Source organism: Chelonoidis abingdonii, chromosome 1, assembly GCF_003597395.2.
Source record: "Chelonoidis abingdonii isolate Lonesome George chromosome 1, CheloAbing_2.0, whole genome shotgun sequence".
Taxonomy (NCBI): domain Eukaryota; kingdom Metazoa; phylum Chordata; order Testudines; family Testudinidae; genus Chelonoidis; species Chelonoidis abingdonii.
In genome coordinates, this window is record NC_133769.1 from 331114315 (window position 1) to 331125745 (window position 11431).

The window sequence follows — 11431 nt, forward strand, 5'->3', positions numbered from 1 at the left end:
TCACCTGTATCATTTGTACATACTTTCACTAGCTATTATGCTAACACCAGAGTCTCAAGAGATGATGCTAGATTTGGAAGATTTGTGCTGCAGTTCTTGTTCAGGTAGATTCTGAAATCCTCCTCCATTCTGAACGGCTTGTGAGTCACACTGTGTCAGAGTGCTGTGCAACAGCCGCTGAGCCAGCATGCTGATCTCTGCAACTCCAATTAGTTGCCCTGAAGCATATCTGACTGTGGAAACTGTGCCCAACTGATAAATTGGGATGGTTGGAGAGAGTTAAAATGCTAATTAATTCATTGGCCCAGAGGGTACATAAGGCACAGGAAGGAAGTGCACAATGAAGGCAGAGAGGGAACAAGAACGAGGCAAGCTTATGGAGCCAGAGCTACGAGAAATCTTCCCCTTTGCCTCAGGAACTAAGTGCTCCATAGTACATGATGCTGCATAGTCTGTAAAGGTGGCAGGAAAGAACTGTAAATAAATCACACCTGGTGTTTCACCAGAAGAAGGTCTCCAACCCATTTGTGAGCTAGAAGGTAGGCAAGAGTGAGTCTATCCTGTCACATGTGAGAATTTGTCCAGGATCTTAGCCAGCACTAGGGTTTCTGTAGTAGATACACAAAACTCTGCAAAGTTTCCATCAGTCCCAACATCTGGAGAGGCAAGCCTTGCTTACCCAGCAGGCTGAGCAACAGAAGAGCCTGCAGGACTTTATAAGAGAACAAGCCAGCAGTAGCTTTTGCAGAAGGTGGTGAGTCCTGTGGCGGGGAACGGCAACCAGGTGCAGGCCTCAGTCTGTAAGAATGGGCCCTGACAATGATGCTGATGAATTCCTGGGCACCTCTGAGAGGGTGCCCATGGGGCAGGCTGAGACAGGGAAATCAAGGTCCTGCTGCTAGTCCCCTATTTGACTGGGGAAACTGGACGATGAGCAGGCAGAGACTAAGAGGGTATCAAGATGGCCATCCTATATCAAGTCGGCCTCTCCACTGAGAAACACTGCCAAAAATTCCAAGGTGTGAGGTGGACTGGGTGGGGTGTGATGGCCCCAGGCATTCACCCAAAAATTGATGGATTGGGCCATTCATTGGGTGAGGCCAGATACCCAAATGGTAGAGGAAGTAATGGATACTTTGGTGTTTGGAACAGTTCTTTCAGGACCTCCCTGAGAATATGAAGCTGTGGGTTAGACAGCATTAACTGGGCACTTTGGATGTGGAGGTAAAATTGATGGAGGAGTTTGTGGAGGTATACTTTCCCAGCAAAGTGGGCCAACCCTATAGAGGACTGGAACTTGGAAGGAAGTTTGGGGAATCCGCCGCTGCCAAGGGCATGGAGAAGAAGAACAAAGAGCTCAGACATGCTGTGGCCAGAGTTTGCCCATGCCGTGTTTCCAGCCTGGGTGTCAGTGACACACGAAAAAGGATTGCTTGTACATGGAATGTAGTTTTACAGCTGAGCCCGGACACAAGGAAAGAAAAAAAGGGAAGAAGTTGTCCACCATTACTGGACACGTGAAAGGGTCCTGGTAGACATGGCCTCTGCTTGCTCCCTGATCCAGTGACAAGTTGGTGAAACGTGACTGGTTGGTTCCAGGACCAAGTGTGAGAATAGTATGTGTCTGTGGGGATAAAAAGCACCATCCTATGGCAGATATGCCCCTGGAAGTCTGGGGGAAGTTTAATTGGGAGCAAATGGGATAAGGGACAGATTGCCCTACTGTATTGTATTTCCTATTAGGAAAACAAGATGGTGTTGGGACCCCAGGCAGGGGAACAGAAAACCCAAGAGAGGGGAAATGAAGCCTGAAGGGAAGAGTAAAAAACAATTATTGGCAGATTTAGAACATTGTAGACAACAGAGCCTAATTAAGGTGAAAGGGGAGGAAAAGAGAGTTCCCCAAGAAATTGAGGAGGAGGGGATAGGAATTAAGGAAGTAAAAATAGTGGAGAAAGACAACCTGAGCAACTTTAGTGGAGATCAAGGGACCCATGGAGACACCACTAATGCAATGTGAAAGAGCAGAAGCCCAGGTACGCTTTGTAGGGTTGGGAGAAACCCAGGTGCTGAGCAATCAGGGGGATGAGGGGAATGCCTTCTATCTACCGCCAGATACAAAGGGAGAGAATAGAGAGATTAACCCCTTAGGATCCCCATGGTGTGGTGATTTGTGGGCCAAAACAGAGCTGAAGGGCATCCTCCCAGCACCAAAAGTATGATTTATGTGGGCGTAAAATGAGTGGACACCAGCAAGGATGACCTAGATCAGCAGTTCTCAAACTGGGGTCCACGCCCCTAGGGAGATGTGGGGGACCATGGGGGGGCATGTGGTGGGGTTGAGGCCAGCCCTCACAGGGGTTGGGTAGGTTGCTCCATGCTTCCAGCCACACTCTGTCCCCAGACCAGCTCTGCTTTCAGGCCCAGCTCCACCTTTACTCCCTCTCTGCCTGCAGATAAGCATGACTCAGCCCCTAAACCAGCTCTGCCCTCACCCCACTCTTTCCCCAGACCAGCTCCCCCTCTAGCCTCAGCCTCTCCACCAGCTCCATCTTCAGCCCAAGCTCCATCGCTGTGCTGTAATGGATGAGGGGGAGGCGCAGACAGATTCTGTTACTGGTAAGGGCTAGGGGGGCGCGACTGGAAAAGTTTGAGCACCGCTGACCTGGATGATCACCCTAGGGACCAAGAGAGGCACCTCTGGTAAGCAAGGGAGAGGATGGAGAAATAAGTCTTGACTGTCAGATAAGGAAGCGAGGTGCGTGAGAGAGTGGTGGACAGCAGCAGCTGAGCCAGCACTCTGATCACTGCAACACCAATTAGTTCAGGGGTTCTCAAACTGGGAGTTATGAGGTTGTTACTGGGGGTCGTGAGCTGTCAACCTCCACCCCAAACCCTGCTTTTCCCCCAGCATTTATAATGGTGTTAAATATATTTGAAAGTGTTTTTAATTTATAAGGGGGCTCACACTCAGACACTTGCTGTGTGAAAGGGGTCACCAGTACAAAAGTTTGAGAACCACTGAATTAGTTGCTCTGGAGCACATCTGATTATGGGAATGGCACCCAATTGATAAATTGGGATGGGATGGAGAGAATTAAAAGGTTAATTCATTAGCCCAGAAGGTACAAAAGGCAGAGAAAGTGTGCAAGGGGGGCAGAGAGGGTGTGAGAGGTTGGCTTCCTTGGAAAGTCCAAGCCATGAGAGATCTCTCCCCTCCTGGGCTCAGGAGCTGAGGGCTCCATGGTATCTGATACTGCATGATCTATCAAGATGGGAGGAAAGACCATTGTAAATAAATCACATGTGGTGTTTCACCAGAAGGTCTTCTAGCTGAATTTGGGCTAGAAACTAGGCAGGAGCGTGTCCACCTTACCACAATCACCTAAAATGGAATGGATGTGTACAGTCAGTGGAAAAAATGGTCACTGCCTATTCTGTAATTATTGTTCCGTGAGATGTGTTCTGCATGCCCATTCCATGACCCACCTTCCTTTCCCCTCTGTGCTGGAGTCTGTTATTTGACTTTGGTGAAAAGGAACTGACGGGGGCTTAGACGACTCTGCCCTTTATGTCATCAACTGGCAACACAAGTGTGCGGAGGTAAGAGGAAGAGTTTTCGGCAGGAGTAGATTAAAGACAGTGATAGTTTATAGGCCTGGAACAGTCAACCAGAAAGTGTAGCTCTGTTCACTGGGTCCAGAAGAGCAAGGGAAGTGAGTGTGCCCTGTGTGCCTATATGCTTGCTTTGCATGGAAAAAGGGGTGATGTGGAGTAATGTGACCTGTGTGTACTATACATACTAATTTATTATGAGTCATTATGATACTTTATTAAAACTTTGATTTAAACTTCCTGTCTTTCTCTTGTTTCCCAAGTACTTACAACAAATAGGTTGTTCAAAGAAAATTACAGAAAATTAAAAACAGAAACAGGCAGTCCAGTTGCTACTTCACAGGGAGTGCAAATGTTAATAAAAGTGTAAAGTGCAAACAAAACCAATAGTAATATTAATCAGTGTAATGTCACTGATGATGGCACATCTTGTACCTGTTCTCCTGTGGTAGCACAGGGATAGAAAGAAAATATACATCTGCCCATGCATACTTCTATTCCAGAAATGCATTCATTATTCCTCACCCCGCTCCAGAACTGTCCAGTGGCTGCAAGATGTGGTGGCATGGAGAGGAATCCACTGTCAGTAGCTATACTGGGGCAGCCTGTGAAGGGGCAGAGGCAGGTGCTGGTATCATGATCGATTGGCTAAGCAGCTGCTCAAACACTTCCCTCTCTTGCTATCATTCCTGCTTCCTCATTGGCCTGTAATGCTCAAAGTATTCAGCCACCATTCTCTCCTTCCTTTCCCTGTCCTACTTCATTATTTGCCTCTGCACTTCTAGGTGCTCAGCCAGTCTGCAGCCCAAGTCCTGCATGTCCTGCAGCAGTTGTTCCCTGACACTTTTTCGTCCCCCCCGCTGGTTCAGAGTCCTCTCCCCAAGGGGCCTGCATGGTTGCATTGGTCCAGCAGAGGTAGGAGGCAGAGGCAGTGGAAGAGCACATTATAATTTTTTTGTCCAGAGGAAAAAAGAAAAGTTCCTCCCCTTTCATGTTCTGTCACCACAAAGCCACAAGTTGCAACTTTCATTTCCTTGATATGCCTTTATTTTATTTATTTACATTTGCCTTCTCAGAAGCAGCTGCATCTGAGGTCACAAGCCCAGTAAGACAATGGTAAATATTTCATATTTTAAAAGAATTTAAAAAATAGTTTTTGGCTTGGATGGTGGTTGGAGACCACGCACCAGAGACCTTGTCCCAGTGATGGTTTAATGTTATTTCATGCAGTGGTGATATTGGAAGATGTTAATTTTGGGAAATTTTAGATTGGAAGAAGGAACGACTTTTCTAGGCCTCTGGTAGGCTGTCACAAAGGAGATATTTAGATATTTAGCCTGGTGACTGATTTATCCATCTCCGGTCATTTATTTGCTTGTAAGTTATGGAGGGTTTTGGGTGGGAAGTTTGCTATGCCCAGGAATCTCATGGTCTATCGAGAACTTTTCATACAGGAAAAACTCTAAAGCATAATCAGCCTGGAGTGGACAAAAATTCAGACAAACATAAGCAGAATGCTAAATTAGGCTGCAGTAACTTACAACAAATGTGCCTTTTCAACTTCCCCCTGCTCTGGACAGCAGACCAGTGGTACCCAGCAACTTTTAAAAATACTCTCCACTTGATACAGCCACAGGTCACGCAGTGGGACTTATTACCAAGCCTGTCTTTGACGATGCTTTAATGCTACTGCCAGTGTGAGAAAAAGAAAGTGCAGTATATATAGATACATATGCATATATTCTCATGCCACACACAGCTCAGCATCTGCAGGCATTGTTAAATTTGTAATGCCAGGTCCGAATGCATACAAGAGTCTGTGGTACAATAAATCAGTAGTTGCACATTTAAATCTCCCAACCCCATTTGGAATCCATCTTGGATCACATAGGTTTCGGGGAGGAAGAGGAGCCAGGAAAATGACTTGGCTTCCGCACTCAGTTGAAGCAAAGGCTGCCACACAGCACAAAATATCCTCCATAACAATAATTGCATTGGTCATAAACGAGTTTTTAGTTTTGGATGATAGTGGGGTTTGGGTTAAAACCTGGAAAAGAACCCAGGTCAGCTGTCAGTGAAGACGTAATCTGTGAGTGTTTTGGGGAACTCACTGAGGGCTAGAGTCTAGTGCTTGGTGCACCTACAGTTCTTGCCTCTAAGCCTGTGGTACACCCTGCATGCTGCCAGACACCTAGGGACTAGTGTACCACAGCACTCATAGCAAGATCCTGTACTGCAATCAGTTACGATATGTAATTCTATGAAAATCATATAACATTAAGCAGGTTTATATTATCTATGGGTTTGACTTGGCTGTTCTCCAACACATACGCTTAGGTACAAGTAGGAGTAATATAGGCAGTGCTTAAAGTGCATGAGGTTGGAATGGGTTGCAGTTGTGGGAAATAAAATGTCTAAGAAGTGAGCCAGGTAGCTGAGGGGTATACATTTACAGTTCCATCTGGGGTGAAACACCACCCCCTCTGATTGGCTGCTTTCCCCCTTTGGCTACTCTTCCCCAGGAGGCAGGCAGATCTCTTTCCCCCTTCCCTCATTCTCTCAGAAGGGTGGATGAGGAAGATGAGCCCAGAAACTCAGGGGGCTCCACTCCCTCCTTTCCCACCACTTCTGTCAAGGCTGAATCCCCACTCTGTCACTTCGAGTACAGAAGGTGGGGGCCTGCCAGGATTCTAAAAATGAATACTTACCACTTCAGGCTTGTATTAAACTCCCAAGGTTACAGCTTTTCTCTGATCTTGGCTTGGTAAATGCTGCCACCACCTAAATGCAAAAAACCCCTTGGACCCAGGAAGGAGCCCTTGCGAATTCCTCCCTGTGGGGTACCCTCAAGCCCTTTCACATCCTCTCCCCTCCAGGGAAGAGCTGAGAAAGAAAACAAAGGAAATTAGCTGTTGCCATCAGCTAATCAAACAGCATATGCACAAACCTCTTAGGACACCAAAAATTCAATCCTTTTCTTAAAAAAGATAAATATTATTAAAAACAAAAAGGAAGAAAATACATCTGGAACTTAGGCTTTTGCTAGATTTTAAAAGAGCAACTCCAAAAATTAAGCACCCAAAATAGCTCTCTTGGGGGTTCAGCTTAAAGACTACAGGCAAGCAAAAGCATCTGGGGTTAGCACAGAGGAGATCCACAAGCCTTAAAAAATAAACAGAAATAAACCTGATCGCGTCTAGCTAAACATTCTGGTCTACTTACACATTTGGAGTTTCAGATAAGTAATTCTAGGTGTGATCTGATGATTTATGATCATACCTGGCTTAAAGCTGCTTACAGCATTGCTGCTCTATCCCTCTAGCCCAGAGAGAACAATGGAGAGAAAAAGAGAGAGCCTTTTTTCTCATTTTAAAAAGTTCTAGCCTTCCCATTGGCTCTATTGGTCAGGTGTCCATTCTTTTCTTTACCTGGGGACTTTAAGCACTTTACAGGTAAAGCAAGCAGCTACCAAGAGAGACTTTATAGCTACTTGGCTGGCTGGGTATCCATAAAAGGGAGCTCCCCTCCACACACTTTATTTATCACACCTTCCTACAAACAATGGGATGGCTTCACTGCTGTTCTCCCTCCCCCTTGCCCTTCCCTCTCTGCAACATCAGGCTTGGGCAGGGGAAGAATCCCTCTTCAGCCCTCTAGGCTTGGGAGAGGGGAGTAAAGACACCCCCACCGCCACCAGTAGCTGCAGGTAGAGCACAGGTAGTGCTGCATGGCCAGAAGTGATGTGGGGACTGAACTGTTGTGGGGGCAAAATAGATTTGGGGGCTGAATTGATGGGTTGGAGGAACAGAATTGGTGGGAGGCTGAAGGGAGCACAATTAATGCGGGGACAGAACTGATTTTGGGGTTGGGTGGCAGAATAAATTACTGGGTAGGGGGATGGGCAGATGTGGGGGTGAATATTTCCTCCCCTCTTTTTTTCCGACAACTTTATGTAGAAGCTGGAAGAGATGAACTTTTTGGAAATCACCATAAAACAAGATAGAGTTTTCAGGTCTGAGGACTGAACAGCTGCACTCTATTACACTATTACTACAAAAATTATACCAAAGGGTACTTAATTGTAAGTAAATATAATTCTATAAAAATATTTTCAAGTTTAAGATCAGATTGATTTTACTTTCCATATATTACCTTATTTTATTTTCATAATATGGACCTCTGTCTATGTAGCATAGCGTGCCATGTTGGTCTCTGGATTTGAATTAATGTTTTTACATTAGAATAAATGGTAGTTAAGCTAAGATTAATCTTGAAGGTTTTGAAGCTTAATTCTTTAATTACAGAGTATCAAGATAGCGTTTTTCAACACTGTTTTTGCAAAAATATCATTTTATTCAAGGTTGTCATGTTGACATGACATGGTTGCCCCAGTACTTTTTACTCTTCAGCCAGGTTCATTTTACTGTTTTTTTTTTTGCTGCAACTGTACAGTTCTTTATTTCTGAACTAAAGAAAATAATTGTGGATATAATTCGCCTTTCATTCTGTCTATTTGATCTTTGCCAGTTGTAAGCAGTGTTCTGTACTTGAAGTAATTTACTTAACCATTGCATTTTCTGGAAGCTCAAAATTAAAATATGAATGCTATTTACTTCCCTTTGATTATACAATTAATTGTTAATTAAAGTTAATGATAATGTGTGTTCATGCCTTGTGGGAAGAGGTTTAAAAATTCCATGACAGATTAGCTGGAGGTTAGCAAAACCTTTCTTAGTGAATAGAGGCCAGAGAGGTTTGTTACATTATCAGCCAAAATACACATCTACCCCGATATGTGGTCTGATATAATGCGAATTCAGCTATAGTGCAGTAAAGCAGTGCTCTGAGGGATGGGGCTGCTTTACCTTGTTATATTGGAATTCCTGTTACCATAAGCGGTTCCTCTGCGACCCTCCCCGCCCACCCTTCCCAGCTCACCTGTTTGGCGTGGCAAGCCTGGGAGGGAGGAGAAACGGAGCTGCGGCGCGCTCGTTGGGGGAGGTGGAGCAGAGGTGAGCTGGGGCAGGGGGGCCGCAGCAGGTAAGGGGAGGGGTGCAGAGGAACCGCTCCCCACTTCAGGTCACCTCTTCTCCGCCTCCTCTTCCCATGAGTGCGCCACTCAGTTCCGCTTCTCCTCCCTCCCAGGCTTGCTGCGCCAAACAACTGATTGGTGCGGCAAGCCTGGAAGGGAGGGGTGAGAAGCTAACCTGCAGCAGACTCATGGGAGGAGGCAGAACAGAGGTGAGCTGGGGCCAGAGGCCCCGGGGGAGGGCTGCAGCAAGTAACGGGGGGCACAAAGGAACCGCTCCCTGCTCCGGTTCATCTCTGCCTCCTCCCCTGAGCGCACTGCCGCCGCTCCGCTTCTCCACCCCGCCCTCCCAGGCTTGCCGGGCCAAACAGCTGATTGGTGCGGCAAGCCTGGAAGGGAGGAAGAGAGAAGCGGAGCAGTGGTGGTGTGCTCAGGGAGGAGGCAGAGGCAGAGTGGAGGTGAGCTGGGGTGGGGAGCGGTTCCTCTCTCTACCCTGATATAACGCAGTCCTCAGGAGCCAAAAAATCGCACCGTGTGGTGAGATTTTTTGGGTCCTGAGGACTGCATTATATCGGGGTGGAGGTGTAATTTTATTTATTTTAGGAAAACATGCTTTGATGTTATTATGTCTGGACACAGTTTATTAATATACAACCTCATTTTTGTGGAGGAAGCTGAACTCCACAGCCCTTAGAAAATTAATATATCTCAGGCATGTTAACCTATTACCTGCACTTTCCATAATCTTTTCTGTTAGTTAAATTGTCTATGAAAGGATAGTCCAACTTTCAAGCTAATGGAACTACTGTAGGCTTTAAGCCTGGAGAGGTAGCTGTTGTCATAGTTAACCAATCATATTAAATATACCCTTAGTTGTCAAAGTAGTGCAGAACTGCGCTACTCAAAATTATGTTAATTGGACCCCTTCCTCTGCAGTGTGGGGCACAGGTCACATGCTGGTTTGAACTAGAGTAAATGGTGGATTCTCCACAACTTGAAGTCTTTAAATCAAAACTTGAGGACTTCAGTAACTCAGCCAGAGGTTATGGGCTTATTACAGGAGTGGAGTGGGTAAGGTTCTGTGGCCTGCAATGTGCAAGAGGTCAGACTAGATAATCATGATGGTCCCTTTTGGCCTTAAAGTCTACGAGTCTATGGACATGTCTATATAACAAAGAAAAACTCATGGCTGGCCTGTGCCAGCTGGCTCGGGCTGCAGGGCTGTTTCATTGCTGTGTAGATTTCTGGGCGTGGGCTGGAGCCCGGGATCTAGGACTCTGTGAGGTGGGAGGGTCCCAGGGCTCAGGCTCCGGCTTGAGCCCAGAAGTCTGTGCAGCAATGAAACAGCCCTGAAGCCCGAGCCCCAAGAGCCTGAGTCAGCTGGCATACACCAGCCACAGGTTTTTCTTTCCTATATAGAAATACCCTATGTGGCTAAACAACACACATTACTTTGAACATTTAGCAAATAATATTGGAGCATATTTTCAGACGAGGTCTTTTGCATGTAATTTCACTTTAAGGTCTGATTCTGAAACAGTTCTCAGCTTGACTTCCTGTTCTGTGGTTGCTCTTTTTGCACCCACAAATAATTATGAGCCTGTATGATAGCAGTTAGACAACTGGTTACTTGATTGATTGCATTGACAAATCAGATATTTAAACCTTGAAGTGCTATCATTTGTTCTTGAAAAATAGCAACCATTTCTGAAAATCATTAATCAAGAATATATTTAAATTTTCTTCAATGCCATATTTCAGAAAATGGAATTCCAATCCCCGAGAAGCCAATTAAAAGAAAAATAAACGACAACAGACAGTATGTAAGAAGTAAAGTAGGAGGGTTAAGATGGACTCTGAAGAGCAAATAGCCAAAGATGATAAAACAATAACAAGACATTCTTTAAGCATATCAGAAGCAGAAAGCCAGTCTGACAATTATTAGGTCTTTGGGGTCATCAAGGAGTAAAGGGAGCAATTAAGGAGGATAAGAACATTGCAGATAAGCTAAATTATTTCTTTACATAAACCTTCACCACAGAGGATGTTGGGATGTAACTACTAGGGACTTACACTTTTCAAGTAATAAAGATGAATTACTGTTAGTGATTGAATTGGGGGGAGGGATAGCTCAGTGTTTTGAGCATTGGCCTGCTAAACCCAGGATTGTGAGTTCAATTTTTGAGGGGGCGATTTGGGGATTGGTCCTGCTTTAAGCAGGGGGTTGGACTGGATGATCTCCTGAGGTCCCTTCCAACCCTAATAATCTAAGGCTGTGCCTCTCAAACAGCCAGGCCCTGCCCCCTATCCAACCCCCACCCACTTCCTGCTCCCCAACTGCTCACCCCCCCTCAGAATCCCTGACCCATCCTGCTCCTTGCCTCCTCACCATCCCCCAGAGACCCACCAGGACCCTGTCCCCTGACTGCCCTGACCTCTATCCACCTCCTCCCCCCCACTGAGTCCTGACAGACCCCCGGAACACCCACAATCCAAACCCCCCATTCCCTGTTCCTTGACCACACCCCCCAACCTCTGCCCCCTGAATGTCCCCAGGACTCCCTGTCCCTTATCCAACCCCCCCAGCCCTGGCCTCTTACCCTCGGCTTCCCCCTCACTCAGAGCCTCAGCGCATCACATCCAGGAGCATCCCTGAACAGCGGTACAGCGTGGCTCCTGCAGGGCCTGAGCTCCTCCCCGCTCAGAGCCGTGGGGTAAGGAGGTGGGGCTGTGAGCTCCAGTGAGGCCTGAGCTCCCTCCACTCAGCCTGGAGCTCGCAACCCCGCC